Source organism: Mustela erminea, chromosome 9 (genome assembly GCF_009829155.1).
Source record: "Mustela erminea isolate mMusErm1 chromosome 9, mMusErm1.Pri, whole genome shotgun sequence".
In the NCBI taxonomy this organism is placed as follows: Eukaryota; Metazoa; Chordata; class Mammalia; order Carnivora; family Mustelidae; genus Mustela; species Mustela erminea.
This window is the reverse complement of record NC_045622.1, coordinates 42,886,072-42,902,645: the sequence shown is the minus strand read 5'-3', so window position 1 is coordinate 42,902,645 and position 16,574 is coordinate 42,886,072. Positions and strand designations below refer to the sequence as shown.

The window sequence follows — 16,574 nt, the reverse complement described above, 5'->3', positions numbered from 1 at the left end:
AAGAGTTCATTTTAAGTATATATAAGATCACAAAAGAAGATAGGACTTTCTTTCACACAGCCAGACCTCATGAAGAGTGGAAGGATTCTAGAATTGGGAGATCACACAAGATACAAAAGATGTGTTGACACCTATTTTAGGGCTCCGTTTTGTGGTTGACCAAAAAATAAATAAATAAATAAAATAATTTTCCTTTGTTTCCAGTACCACCAATTAACCAGCTTTCTCACTATACTTTTTAAGTTTAGACTTCTTCAGAGGAAATTTGATTGGTTTATTGAGATAGTTGATTGGGTCCCCAGGGCCCCTATGGCCATAGTTGACTCACTAGGCAACCTCACAGACTTTGGGCTAGCCTAAACATACTGACTGCCTTTGGGTGAGATGTTTACCTCAGATCCAATCTACAATAACCAGAAGAGTGAATTTATATGGTGCACATCAGTTCCACCTATAGCTAAAAATCTGCTCAGTTCTGTGGGCTCTGTGTATTGTAGGCATTCAAAATATAATAGGTTTCTCTCTATCACATACTGTATTTTCCTTGAAGTGTGAAATTATCATATGGGCTCAACTTTCCTGGTGTGTTTAGCAACACCCACCTCCCATCTTCTCCTATACTTTGTCTCTAACTCTACTCCTGTGGGCCATAACAGTAAAGATTAGATATTCAGGGTTTAATGTTTAAACCCAGGTTATGACAGAGTTCAAGTATAAAGAGCCCAGCTACTTCTTTCTTTTTGGAAGTCTGCCATCCCCAGCTAGGTCATTTATGCTTATCCTTGCTTCCTGAACTCCTACACCTGTCACTAGCTTCTCTGTTTTATGCTTGTGCCTGATAACATTATCTTGATTGCTACTAGTGCTTTTAATTTATATTGATCTTGACTTCTGTATTTCTGACTTTGGTCCTGAAGTCCTAACTTGGTTTAATTCCATGTCATTTCCTTAGAAGGAAGAGACGTATGTCCCCAAGGCTCACTTTTCTTTTGATTCTTGACATGTTTTGAAAAATAACCAATAATAATAATTTTTAAAATCTGTATTGTTAAAATAAAAATCCACTTTGGATTTGGAAGGATTTTAAGAAATACAAACTTTGCATAAGGATAATTTTCTCTTTTTATTTTCCAAAGGAACTCTAAATAATTTATTTTCATTTCTTCTAGGAAAATACATACAAAAGATTCCATTTGGACCTTTCAGGAAACATGGGATGGATGATATTGCACATTTTACATCCACCATCAAAAGTCAGCCTTAATTGGAGAGTATGGAAAATGGCCATGGAATAAGAGGACCCTAGGTCCACCTGCTCCCATGAATATAATCAGATAACTATCAAATCACCCTAAATACCCTAGAAATTGACCTGAAGACATGCAGAAAAATCTCCACAGCTAAAGGTTGAGAAGAGGCCCTATCAAAGAAGGTGGGAAGTATGGAGACACAGTTTGGGAAAGAAACAGATTGTGACCACTGGTGTGGGGAGGGAAATGCTGTCACAGAGAGGGGGGAGAGATGACTAACACATGGGGAAGCATATGGGAAAAATGAATCCCTATGGCAACTGGCTTGTAAAGTAAGAGGGTCTGAATTTCATGAGTTCTTGAAATTAGCAGGGTTTAAAGCCTAAATTTCTAAAGGTCAGCAGACTCAGCTCAGGGAGAGCCTGGAGGATATTGTGCTGCTCTTGGAGAGAGGATAGGCAAAGAACCCATGGACATCCAGCCTAGAAAGTGATCTGAAGAGCACCTGGGGCACACAGTGGGAAGGTTATCTGCTCATCTCAGAGGATGATCCTGAGAGGCAACATTCATGGCGAGACCCCTCCAGGAAAAAAGGAACTAACAGGCACCATTTCCCTGACCTGCTCCTCATCATAAACACAGATCCACCTGAAAGGACCAACACAGTGCTTACACTCACCACCTAACTTTTACACCAAGCTCTCACCCCGCACTCCAATGTAACTGCCCTTCCCAGCTATTCTTGGCTCAGTCCCAGTATGGTGGGCCCCATGCCCCAGAAGACTGGCTCAAACCCCCTGTTCACAGCACATCTCTTGACCCAGGAGTTTGCATAACCTTAGTTGCATAACCTTCATTTCACAAGCAGACCAGAGCACAGCTAGTCAAAATGCACCACATTTAGGGAGGGACCAAACCCTGCCTACAATAGATAAAGAGAACCTCTGAAGATAGCTGGCCTAAAGGATAAAGTGGCCAGGACAAAACAGCAGAACACACACAACACGCACTGGAGAAACACATTAAAATACCAGGCCCTAGGGAACAGGGGATGCCATACTGCAAGGCACTACAGGATCTCTTTACCCTCATCAACAGGAGAAATTGTTAAACTTCCTAACATAGAGAAGCAGCCACAGGGACTTAGATAAAATGAGAAGACAGTGGAATTTGTTCTAATTAAAAGAATAGGACGAGGCTGTGGCCAGAGAGCTAAGTGAAACATATATAAGTAATATGTCTGATAGAGACTTTAAAGTCTCACTGGACTTGAGAAAAGCATGGAAGACATGTGTGAGACCATTAACATAGCAATAAGGAGTAACATAGCAGAAATAAAGGGCTCAATAAATGAAATAAGAAACAAGCCTGACAGAATGAACAGCATGCTGGAAGAAGCAAATAAATGAATAAGTTACCTGGAAGCGAGAGTGGTGGAAAGTCATCAAGCTGAACAAAAGTGAAAAAAAAAACAAAAAACTATGCAAAAGGAGAACAGACCTAGGGAATGCTGTGACTCCATCAAACAAAGTAACTTTCACATTATAGGAGTCCCAGGAATAAAGAGAGAAAAAAAAGGGACAGAACATGTATTTGAAGAGATAATAGCTGAACACTTCCCTAATCTGAGGAAGGCAATATATTCCAGATCCGGGAGGCACAGAGAACCCCCAACAAAATCAATAACCACAGATTCACACCAAGACATTGGTGAGAAAAATTTAAGAGAAACAACACAAAAGAAGACTGTTACATACAAGGGAAATCCGAAAAGCTCATCCAGGGATTTTTCAGCAGAAACTTTCCAAGCCAGAAGAAAGTGGTATGATATATTCAAAGTATTAAATGGCAATAATCTGCAGCCAAAAATACTCTATCCAGCAAGTCTCTCATTCAGAACAGAAGGAGAAATAAGGAGTTACCCAGGAAAATGAAAAACTAAAAGAGTGCATGACCACTAAATCAGCCCTGAAAGAAATATTTAAGGGGACTCCTTGAGTGGAGGAACTCAAAATAGAAGGATGTAAAATATTACACTATATACCTAACATAGGGAGAAGAGGAGTAAAGAATGTGCTCAAATGACCATCAACTTAACATAGACAGTAATATGCAGAAGAGGTTATACACAAACTTAAGGGTAACCACACATCAAAAACCACTAATAAATATGCAAATAATAAAGAGAAAGAAATGTGAATATATCATTAAAGAAAATAAGCAAACCATAAAAGAGAAAGATGAAAAAGGATCAGAGAAAATCTTCAGAAACAATCAATAAAACAAGTAATAAAATGGTGATAAATACATAGCTATCAATAACTATTTTGAGAAAAAGAAAAGATGAGGGAGGAGTCAAGATGGCAGAGAAGTAGCAGGCTGAGATGATACCAGGTAGCAGGAGATCAGCTAGATAGTTATCAAACCATCCAAACACCTACAAATCCAACAGGAGATCGAAGAGAAGAAGAGCAGCAATTCTAGAAACAGAAAATTGACCACTTTCTGAAGTTGGACCTGAGGGGAAGTGAATCCAAAGCTATGGGAAGGTAGACCATGGGGGAGGGGCCAGCTCCTGGCAAGCAGCAGAGCAACAGAGCACAAAATCAACTTTTAAAAGTCTGCTGCACTGATGGCCATCGCTCCAGAGATTAAACTGGGGTGAAGCCCACGCAAGGACAGCGTGGCTTCAGGTCCCATGGGGTCACAGAAGGATCAGGGGTATCTGAGTGTCAAAGAGCTCACAGGTATTAAAGAAGGGAAGCCAGCTACGGAGAGGGAGCCGAGGAGTGAGCTCTCAACTAGAGGTTACCTTAATGTGTGATCTGTGGCAAAGTCCACTGCTCTGTGAGTGGGAACCCCACAGATCTGGGGAGACACCCCTGAAAAAACACAGGGATCAGCAGGGTTTGGAGACTCCAGTTGGAGCTGTGTGCCAGAGACAGAGATGCTCAGTCACAGGCTGGGTGAGCCAGCCAGAGGCCAGGGAGATGGGGGTGACTGAGTGCTTTTCTCTGAAGGCACACTAAGGAATGGGGCCCCGAGCTCTCGGCTCCTCCCAGCCAGAGATTGGGAAGCTGCCATTTTCATTCCCGTCCTCCGGAACTCTACAGGAAGCATTCAGGGAACAAAAACTCCTGAAAGTGAACCCAGGCAGACTACTTAGCCTGGCCCCTGGTAAGGGCGGTACAATTCTGACTCGGGCAAAGACACTTGAGAATCATTATAACAGCCCCCCCCCCAAGAAGATCAGCAAGAAATCCAGCCACAACCAAGTTCAGTTACCAAGGAGAACAGCAGAATTCCAGAGGAGGAGAAAGCAAAACATGGAATTCATGACTTTCTCCACATGATTCTTCAGTCTAGCAAAGTTAATTAATTTTTTTAATTTTATTTTTTTCTTCTGCTAATTTTTTTTAACTTTTACCCTTTCCTCTTTTAATGTTGTTTAACTAGTTTATCTCAACAATACCTTTCAAAAAAACCTTTTTTGAACCTTCATTATTATAGTCATATTTTATCCTTCATTGTATCTAACTTTATTTTTTGTATACACATAGGGTTTCTTCTTCTAAAAAAATTTGGGATATAACTTCTTCTAATAGATCAAAATATACCCTAAATCTAGCACAGGGCTTTGTTCTAGTCTCCAGCCTGAGCAAATTTTCCCACATTCTCTTTCTTTATTCCCCAACCAACTTATCAACACCTTTTTTAGAATTTTTTTTTAAGATTTATTTATATATTTGTCAGAGAGAGAGAGCACATAGGCAGACAAAGTGGCAGGCAGAGGCAGAGGGAGAAGCAGGCTCCCTGCTGAGCAAGGAGCCTGATGTGGGACTCAATCCCAGGATGTTGGGATCATGACCTGAGCCAAAGGCAGCTGCTTAACCAACTGAGCCACCCAGGTGTCCCAGATTTTTTTTTTTTAATTTTCATCTTTATAGTTATATTCCATCCCTTCATCATGTTTACCTTATATATGTTTTTCATTCTTTAAAATTTTGGGAGGTAGTTTCTTCCAGGAGACCAAAATACTCCCCAAATTAAGTGGGTGGCCCTGTTCTAGTCACCAGTCTAATATATCTATTTTTTCTTTGTTAAAAATTTTCTTTCTTTATTTCATTTTATTTTCTCTTATTTATTTATTTATTTATTTATTTATTTATTTATTTAGAACTTCTTCTATCCCCTATCCCCCCCACACACAATTAGGGTTCTCCTATGATATGGTTACAGCACATTTTACTGGGATCTTTTCCACCCTTTTAGTATTTTATTCACTCCTTCATATACTCTTATCTGGATAAAATGACAAGGCAGAAAAACTTGCCAAAAAAAAAAAAAAAACAAGAGGCAGTACTGAAGGCCAGGGACCTAATCAATACAGACATTGGAAATATGTCAGATCTAGAGTTCAGAATGACGATTCTCAAGGTGCTAGCTGGGCTCAAAAAAGGCATGGAAGATATTAGAGAAAACCTGTCTGGAGAAATAAAAGCTCTTTCTGGAAAAATAAAAGAACTAAAATCTAACCAAGTTGAAATAAAAAAAGCTATTAATGAGGTACAATAAAAAATGGAGGATCTTACTGCTAGGATAAATGAGGCAGAAGAGAGAATTAGTGATATAGAAGACCAAATGACAGAGAATAAAGAAACTGAGCAAAAGAGAGACAAACAACTACTGGACCATAAGGGGAGAATTCAAGATAAGTGATACCATAAGACAAAACAACATTAGAATAATTGGGATTCCAGAAGAAAAAGAAAGAAAGAGGGGAGCAGACGGTATATTGGAGAGAATTATTGTAGAGAATTTCCCTAATATCGCAAAGGGAACAAGCATCAAAATCCAGAAGGTGCAGAGAACCCCCCTCAAAATCAATAAGAATAGGTCCACACCCCATCATCCAATAGTAATATTTACAAGTTTTAGAGAAAAAGAGAAAATCCTGAAAGCAGCTCAGGACAAAAAGTCTGTAACATACAATGGTAAAAATATTAGACTGGCAACAGACTTATCCACAGAGACCTGGCAGGCCAGAAAGAACTGGCATGATATATTTAGAGCACTAAATGAGAAAAACATGCAGCCAAGAATACTATATCCAGCTAGACTATCATTGAAAATAGAAGCAGATATTAAAAGCTTCCAGGACAAACAAAAACTAAAAGAATTTGTAAACACCAAACCACCTCTACAGGAAATATTGAAAGGGGTCCTCTATGCAAAGAGAGAGCCTAAAAGTAGTAGGCCAGAAAGGAACTGAGAAAATATACAGTAACAGTCACCTTACAGGCAATACAGTGGCACTAAATTCATATCTCTCAATAGTTATCCTGAATGTAAATGGGCTAAACGCCCCCAATCAAAAGACACAAGGTATCAGAATGAATAAAAAAAAAAAAAAAACCATCCATATGCTGTCTACAACAAGCTCATTTTAGACCCAAAGACACCTCCAGATTTAAAGTGGGGGGATGGAAAAGTATTTACCATGCTAATGGACATCAAAAGAAAGCTGGGGTAACAATCCTTATATCAGATCAATTACTTTTTAAGCTAAAGAGCTAAAGACTATAATAAGAGATGAGGAAGGCACTATATCATACTCAAAGGGTCTGTCCAACAAGAAGATCTAAAAATTTTAAATATGTATTTCCCTAACATGGGAGCAGCCAACTACATAAACCAATTAATAACAAAATCAAAGAAACACATTGACAATAATACAATAATAGTAGGGAACTTTAACACTCCCCTCACTGAAATGGACAGATCATCCAAGCAAAAGATCAACAAGGAAATAAAGGCCTTAGACACACTGGACCAGAGGGACCTCACAGATATATTCAGAACATTCCATCCCAAAGCAACAGAATACACATTCTTCTGTAGTGCACATGGAACATCCTCCAGAATAGATCATATCCTGGGTCCTAAATCAGGTCTCAGCTGGTATCAAAAGATTGGGATCATTCCCTGCATATTTTCAGACCACAATGCTCTGAAGCTAGAACTCAATCACAAAAGGAAATTTGGAAAGAATCCAAATACCTGGAGACTAAAGAGCATCCTTCTAAAGAGTGAATGGGTTAACCAGGGAATTAAAGAGGGATTGAAAAATTTATGGAAACAAATGATAATGAAAACACAAGGGTTCAAAATCTGTGGGACACAGCAAAGGCAGTCCTGAGAGAAATATATATAACAATATAAGCCTTTCTCAAGAAATAAGAAGGGTCTCAAATACATGACCTAACCCTACACTTAAAGTAGCTGGAGAAAGAACAAGAAAGGAAGCCTAAACCCAACAGGAAAAGAGAAATCATAAAGATCAGAGCAGAAATCAATGAAATAGAAACCAAAAAAACAATAGAACAAATCAAACTAAGAGTTGGCCCTTTGAAAGAATTAATAAGATTGATAAACCCCTGGCCAGACTTACCAAAAAGAAAAGAGAAAGGACCCAAATAAATAAAACCATAAATGAAAGAGGAGAAATAACAACCAATACCAAAGAAATACAAACAATTATAAGAACATATTATGAGTAATTATATGCCAGCAAATTTGACAATCTGGAAGAAATGGATGCATTCCTAGATACATATAAACAACCACAACTGAACCAGGAAGAAATAGAAAAACTGAACAGACCCATAACCAGTAAGGAGATTGAAGCAGTCATCAAAAATCTCCCAAGAAACAAGACATTAAAAACAAAGAAACAAAACATTTAAAGAAGAATTAATTCCTATTCTCCTGAAACAGTTCCAAAAAATAGAAATGGAAGAAAAACTTCCAAACTCATTTTATAAGGCTAGCATTACCTTGATCTCAGAACCAGACAAGGATTCCATCAAAAAAGAGAATTACAGACCAATATACTTGGTGAACACAAGGAAAATTCTCAAAATGGTGCAAAAATTCTCACCAAAATACTAGCCAATAGGATCCAACAGTACATTAAAAGGATTATTCACCACAACCAAGTGGGATTTATTCCAGGGCTGCAAGTTGGTTCAACATCCACAAATCAATCAATGTGATAAAATACATTTATAAAAGAAAGAACAAGAACCATATGATACTCTCCATAGATGCTGAAAAAGCATTTGACAAAGTACAGCATCCTTTCCTGATCAAAATTCTGCAAAGTGTAGGTATAGAGTGTCCATACCTCAATATCATCAAAGCCATCTATGAAAAACCCACCACAAGTATCATTCTCAATGGAGAAAAACTGAGAGCTTTTCCACTAAGGTCAGGAACATGGCAGGGATGTCTATTATCACCACTGCTGTTCAACATAGTACTAGAAGTCATAGCCTCAGCAATCAGAAAATAAAAAGAAAGTAAAGGCATCCAAATCAGCAAAGAGGAATTCAAACTCTCACTCTTTGCAGATGATACGATACTCTATGTGGAAAACCCAAAAGGCTCCACTCCAAATCTGCTAGAACTTGTACAGGAATTCAGTAAAGTGTCAGGATATAAAATCAATGCACAGAAGTCAGTTACTTTTCTTTACACCAACAACAAGACAGAAGAAAGAGAAATTAAGGAGTCAATCCCCTTTACAATTGCACCCAAAACCATAAGATACCTAAGAATAAACCTAACCAAAGAGGCAAAGAATGTATACTCAGAAAACTATAAAGTACTCATGAAAGAAATTGAGGAAGACAAAAAGAAATGGAAAAGCATTCCATGTTCATGGATTGGATGAACAAATATTGTGAAAATGTCTATGTTACCTAAAGCAATCTACACATTTAATGCAATCCCTATCAAAATACCGTCCATTTTTTTCAAAGAAATGGAACAAATAATCCTAAAATTTGTATGAAACCAGAAAAGACCTCGAATAGCCAGAGGAATATTGAAAAAAGAAAGCCAAAATTGGTGGCATCACAATTACAGATTCAAGCTCTAATACAAAGCTGTCATCATCAAGACAATATGGTACTGGCACATAAGCAGACACATAGATGAAAGGAACAGAATAGAGAGCCCAGAAATGGACCCTCAACTCTATGGTCAACTATTCTTTGACAAAGCAGGAAAGAATATCCAATGGAAAAAAGGCAGTCTCTTCAACAAATGGTGTTGGGAAAATTGGACAGCCACATGCAGAAAAATGAAGCTGGACCATTTCCTTACACCACACATGAAAATAGACTCAAAATGGATGGAAGACCTCAATGTGAGAAGGGAATCCATCAAAATCCTTGAGGAGACCACAGGCAGCAACCTCTTCGACCTCAGCCACAGCAACATCTTCCTAGGAACATCGCCAAAGGCAAGGGAAGCAAGGGCAAAAATGAACTATTGGGACTTCATCAAGATCAAAAGCTTTTGCACAGCAAAGAAAACAGTCAACAAAACAAAAGACAACTGACAGAATGGGAGAAGATATTTGAAAATGACATATCAGATAGAGGGCTAGTGTTCAAAATCTATAAAGAGCTTATCAAACTCAACACCCAAAGAACAAATAATCCAATCAAGAAATGGGCAGAGGACATGAACAGACATTTCTGTAAAGAAGACATCCAGATGGCCAACAGACACATGAAAAAATGCTCCACATCACTAGGCATCAGGGAAATACAAATCCAAACCACAATGAGATATCACCTCACACCAGTCAGAATGGCTACAATTAACAAGTCAGGAAATGACAGATGCTGGCAAGGATGCGGAGAAAGGGGAACCCTCCTACACTGTTGGTGGGAATGCAAGCTGGTGAACCACTCTGAGAAACAGCATGGAGGTTCCTCAAAAAAGTTGAAAATAGAGCTACCCTATGACCCAGCAATTGCACTACTGGGTATTTACCCTAAAAACACAAATGTAGTGATACAAAGGGGCACGTGCACCTGAATGTTTATAATAGCAATGTCCACAATAGCCAAACTATGGAAAGAACCTAGATGTCCATCAACAGATGAATGGATAAAGAGGTGGTATATATATATGATGGAATACTATGCAGCCATCAAAAAAATGAAATCTTTCCATTTGCAATGACACGGGTGTAACTAGGGGGTATTATGTTTAGCAAAATAAGTCAATTGGAGAAAGACAACTATCATATGATCTCCCTGATATGAGGAAGTGGAGATGCAACGTGGGGATGTTGGAGGTAGGAAAAGAATAAATGAAACAAGATGGAATCAGGAGGGAGACAAACCATAAGAGACTCTTAATCTCACAAAACAAACTGAGGGTTGCCAGGGGGAGGGAGGCAGGGAGAGGGCCGTGGGGCTATGGACATTAAGGAGGGTATGTGCTATGGTGAGTGCGTGAAGTGTGTAAACCTGACGATTCACAGACCTGTACCCCTGGGGCTAATAATACATTATATGTTAATAATAATAATAATAATTACTTTGAATGTAAATGGACTGAAATCTCCATTTAAAAGACATAGCGTGACAGAATGGATAAAATAAGAAGAACCATCTCTGCTGCTTATAAAAGATTCATTTAGACCTGATGACAACGGCAGATTGAAAATAAGGGAATGTAGAAACATTTATCATGCAAGTGGGTATCAAAAGAAAGCCAGAGTAGCAATTTTTATTTTTTCTTTAGATTTTATTTATTTATTTGAGAGAGAGAGAGAAACAGAGTGAGAATGAATGGGGGGAAGGGGCACAAGAAGAAGGAAAGCAGACTCCCCACTGAGCAGGAATCCTGAAAAAGGACTTGATCCCAGGATTCCAAAATCATGACCTGAGCCAAAAACAGACACTTAACTGACTGAGCCATCCAGGCACTTCAGAGTAGCAATTCTCATATCAGACAAAATGGATTTTAAAACAAAGACTGTAACAAGAGACAAGGAGTGTCACTGTATAATAATAAAGATGTTGATCCAACAAGAAGATTTAACAATTGTAAATATTTATATATCCAAAAAGGCAGCATCCAAATACATAAAACAATAACAAACATAAAGGAACCAATCAGTAATAATGCAATAATAATAAGGGACCTTAACATCCCACTTACATCAATGAACAGATCATCTAAACAAAAATCAACAAAGAAACAATGGCTTTTTGAATGATACACTGGACCAGATGAATTTAACAGATAAGTTCAGAACTTTCTATCCTAAAAGAGCAAAATACACATTCTTTTGAAGTCCACAGGAAATATTCTCCAGAATAGATCACACATTAGGCCACTAAACCAGCCTCAACAAGTTTAAGATCGAAGTCATATCATGTTTTTTACCACAAAACTATGAAACTAGAAGTCAACTACAAGAAAAGCTCTGAAAAGACCGCAGGTGCTTGAAGGTTAAATAACATGCTGCTGAACAATAAATGAGTTAACCAAAAAAATCAAAGAAATCAAAAATCAAAAATTATATGGAAACAAATGAATATGAAAACACGACTCTCCAAAACCTCTGGGATGCAATGAAAGCTCTTCTAAGAGGGAAGTTTATAGCAATACAGGACTACCTCAAGAAGCAAGAAAAATTTCAAATGAACAACCTAACTTTACACCTAAAGAAAAAGAACAAAAATAAAACCTAAAAGCAGCAGAAGGAAATAAATAGTGTGAAGACTGGAGCAGGAAAAATTAAATAAAAACTTAAAAAAAAGAAATAGAACAGAGATATGAAACCAGGACTTGGCTCTTTGAAAACATTCAATACAATTGATAAGTTCTTCACCAGACTTATCAAAAATAAAAGATAAAGGACCCAAATAAATAAAATCACAAATGAGCAAAAATAAATAAATAAATAAAAACCAACATCATAGAAATACAAACAATTACAAGAGAACATTATGAAAAACTGTATAGTAAGAAATTGGACAACCTAGAATAAATGGATAAATTCCTGGAAACATATGACCTACAAAAACTGAAATAAGAAGAAATAGAAAATTTGAACATACCAATTACCACCAAAGAAATTGAATCTGCAATCAAAACACTCCCATCAAATAAAGGTCTAGGAGTAGATGGCTTACAGGCAAATTCTACCAAATATTTAAAAAAGAGTTAATACCTATTATTCTCATACTATTCAAAAAAATAGAAAGGGAAGGAAATTTCCATATTAATTCTTTTTAAAGATTTATTTATTATTTTAGAGAGAGAGAGAGAGAGAGAGAGAGAGAGAGAGAGACTGGGGAAGAGACAGAAGGAAAGAAAGAGAGAGAATCCTCAAGACTCTTCACTGAGCACAGAGCCCAATGCAGGCTCAATCCCAGGATCATGAGAGCATATATGACCTAAGACAAAATCAATAGTTAGGTTCTTAAGTGACTGAGCCACTCAGGTGCCCCCCAATTTCATTCTATGAGGCCAACATTACCCTGATTCCAAAAGCAGATAAAGACACCACAAATAAAAGAGAAGCACCAATATAAAAAGTTAAAATACATAAAAGATTAAAAAGATAAAAATATTTAAAAAGATAAAAATATAAAAGAGAAGGCCGATATCTCTGATGAACATTGATGCAAAAAGCCTCAATAAAATACTAGGCAAACCAAGTCCAACAATACATTTAAAATATCATTCACCATGATCAAGTAGGATTTATCCTAAGTTACAAGTGTGGTTCAATACTCACAAATCAAAGTGACACATCACATTAATAATAGAAAGGATAAGAATCATATGATCATTTCAATAGATGCAGAAAAGACATTTGACAAAGTACATCTATTCATGATAAAAACCCTAAATAAAGTAGTTTTAGAGGGAACATAACTCAACATAATAAAGGTCATATATGAAAACCCCATAGCTAACATCATGTGTAATGTGGATAAACTGAGAGGTTTTTCCTTAAGATCAGGAACAAGACAAAGATGTCCACTCTCGCTACTTTTATTCAACATAGTACTGGAAGTTCTAGCTATAGCAATCAAACAACAATAAGAAATAAAAGGCATCCAAATTGGTAAGGAAAAAGTAAAACTTTCACTACTTGCAGAAAAAATGATACTCTATCAAAATGATAAGGACTCTGCAAAAACAAAACAAAACAAAACAAACAACAACATACAGAATGGGGAAAAGATGTCTTCAACAAATGGTGTTGAAAAAAACTGGACGGCAACATGCAAAAGAATGAAACTGGACCACTCTTATACCATACACAAAAATAAATTCAAAGTGGATCAAAGACATAGAAGTGAGATGGCTAACTATAAAAATCCTAGACAATGTAACAGGTAGTAACTTCTCTGACATTGACTGTAGCAACTATTTTCTAGATAGGTCCCCTGAGTCAAGGGAAAGAAGAATAAACTATTGAGACTACATTAAAATAAAAAGCTTCTGCACAACAAAAGAATCAATCAGCAAAACTAAAGGCAATCTATGGAATGAGAGAAGATATTCGTAAATGACATACCATTGAAGGGTTAATAATCCAAAATATAACGAACTTATACAACTCAACCCAAAAAACAAATAATCCAGTTTAAAAATGGGCAGAGAAATGAACAAACATTTCTCCGAAGCAGACTTCTAGATGACCAACAGACATATGAAAAGATGTTTATCATTGCTTACCATCAGGGAAATGCAAATCAAAATGATGATGTGATATCGCCTTACACATGTCAGAATGGTTAAAATCAACAACACAAGAAACAACAGGTGTTGGAGAGGATGTGGAGAAAGGAGAACCCTCCTGCACTGTTGGTAGGAATGCAAACTGGTGCAGCTACTGTGAAAGACAGTAGAGCAGTTCTTCAAAAAGTTAAAAATGGAACTACTATATGATCCAGAAATTGCTTTAATGGCTATTTACCCAAAGAATACGAAGTTATTAATTCAAAGGGATATATGCACCCATATGTGTATAGCCATTATTTATAATAGCCAAGATATTGAAGCAGCCCAAGTATTAACTGATTTATAAATGGATAAGGAAGGTGTGGTATATATCTATAATTGAAAATTGTTCAGCCATAAGAAACAATGAAATCTTGACATTTACAATGACCTGGATAGAGCCAGTGAGTACAATCCCAAGTAAATCAGGCACAGAAAGACAAATACCGTATGATTTCACTCGTATGTGGAATTTAAGAAATAAAATAATCAAAGGAAGTAAAGAAAAAGAGGAGAGAGAGACAACCAAGAAACAGACTCTTAACTATAGAGAACAAACTGATGGTTATGAGAGGGGGAGTGGGTGGAGATGGGTGAAATTGATGATGCGGATGAAGGAGTGTACTTGTCATTATGAACACAGAGAATTGTTTAATCACTGTATCATACACATGAAACTAAAATAACACTCTATGCTAATTAACAGGAATTAAAAGAAAAACTTGGAAAAAAGTGAGCCTTAACCAAGTTTATAGGTTTCACAAGGGGAAGAGACAATCATTTTCAATGGTAGAGCTGTTTTCTAACCAAAGCAAACTGATTTTGGTGGAAGCAGTACTAATGAAATTTGCTCAAAACAGAGTATGGGGCCAATATAATTTATTGATTGGATTTTCTCAAGGGTCCGTTTGTGGAAAAGAAAAGTTATGTTATGCTGATTAACAGAGACCATATGTTACAACTTGAAAGAGGTCATCCTTTGAGCCAGCAAGGGATGGGGAGGAAAGGCTTTAGATACCAATATGGAGAGTTAGGAGACCTAGACATATTTATCTCCTCACTGGATTTTCACAGTTATGTTTGGGAAAAGGGAGTATCACCTACAAAACTTGAAAGCGCTATAGAAAAAGAGCATCTGGGGTGCCTGGGTGGCTCAGTGGGTTAAAGCCGCTGCCTTCAGCTCAGGTCATGATCTCAGGGTCCTGGGGTCGAGCCCCGCATCAGGCTCTCTGCTCAGCAGGGAGCCTGCTTCCCTCTCTCTCTCTGCCTGCCTCTCCATCTACTTGTGATTTCTCTCTGTAAAATAAATTAAAAAAATCTTTAAAAAAAAAAAAGAAAAAAGAAAAAGAGCATCTAATAATGATCTTATAAAACAAGACATTTACTAATGTCCTTTTCCATAACTCTAGCTTAGTGAGTTGTACTCACTTGCATTCATGGCTAGAGAAGCAGTAGGGTGTTATAGAAAGGCAACAACTTTAAATTTACAAATACCCAGAATTGATAGTTGGTTCAAACAGTTAATAGCTCTGAGACCTTGGGAAAATTGCCTAATTTATTTGAGACTCTAGTTTCTCACAAAATGGGACTACACTTATAGACTTTGATAGGATTAAATGCCCATCTCTTTCCCTGGAATATTCTGTCCTTTTTCAGAGGACTGGTTCTTCTCTCTTTCCTAACCTTGCTTAAGCTACCCATCAGAGTAGCTTTTCCTGCATTCCAAAAGGGCCCTGTTCTTAAGTCTATCTAAACTGCTATCTAGTGAGTAGCTGAGCAATGTAATTGTCATAGGCTGTAAATCCAGGTCTCAAAAAAAATTAACTTTTATTTTTCTATATTGAACATACTTTGTCTACCAAGTCTTAATCCATCTTTCACAGAATCCTAATTTCAAAGTCTTCAGAGTCTTTTAAGTAAAATCAGCATTTGTCACCCCCATTTCTCGGGTTTATCTAATGCTACCATTGTGTGTGAGTGTGTTTGGCGGGCAGAGGATTTGTTTGAAACCTTGATATAAGCATATAACCATTAGGTAATAAGTCAATCAGAGAAAGAAAATTATCATAAGATCTCACTGACATGAGGAATTTGAGAAACAAGACAGAGGATCATAGGAGAAGGGAGGAAGAAATGAAACAAGATGAAACCAGGGAAGACACAAACCATAAGGGACTCTTAATCTCTGGAAACAAACTGAGGGTTCCTGGAGGGCAGGTGGGTGGGAAGGATGGGGTGGCTGGGTAATGGACACTGAGGAGGGTATGTGCTATGGTGAGTGCTGTGAACTGTGTAAGACTGATGAATCACAGATGTGTACCCCTGAAACAAATAATACAATATATGTTAACTTTAAAAAATAAATAATTAATTTTTAAAAACTGTAACATCACCAAAAAAATATGTTTTATTGCAACATCTGATGGTCAGTCTGTTCAAGACACATCATTCCCAGACATGGTACTAAAACAGTTAGCCCCATTCAGTTCTGAGATCCTGTCCCACAACTGTTTCTGCTCTATTGATCTCCCAACACAAGAGATTCAGGAAACCCTAAGAATCCACCCACAGTACTTTCTAATGGAAACACAGGGCCCTGTGAACTAGAATCCTCCACTGGGCAATCAATGTGCAAAGCCCTTCTTCCTCGGACTGCCCATCTTTGATGAGTGAATTCCAGGAAAATGGGATCAACAGCTCCTCACTAGAGGGATA

General features: G+C 37.5%; 1 long non-coding RNA gene across 1 annotated transcript; it reads right to left on the bottom strand.

Moving 5' to 3' along the window:
* Positions 1–603: 603 nt before the first annotated feature.
* Positions 604–5,574, bottom strand: LOC116598071. The gene is made up of 3 exons (XR_004288944.1): positions 5,458–5,574; positions 2,045–2,047; positions 604–615 (listed from the first exon to the last, which is right to left on the bottom strand). It is a non-coding gene; the product is annotated as an uncharacterized LOC116598071 (long non-coding RNA).
* Positions 5,575–16,574: the final 11,000 nt, after the last annotated feature.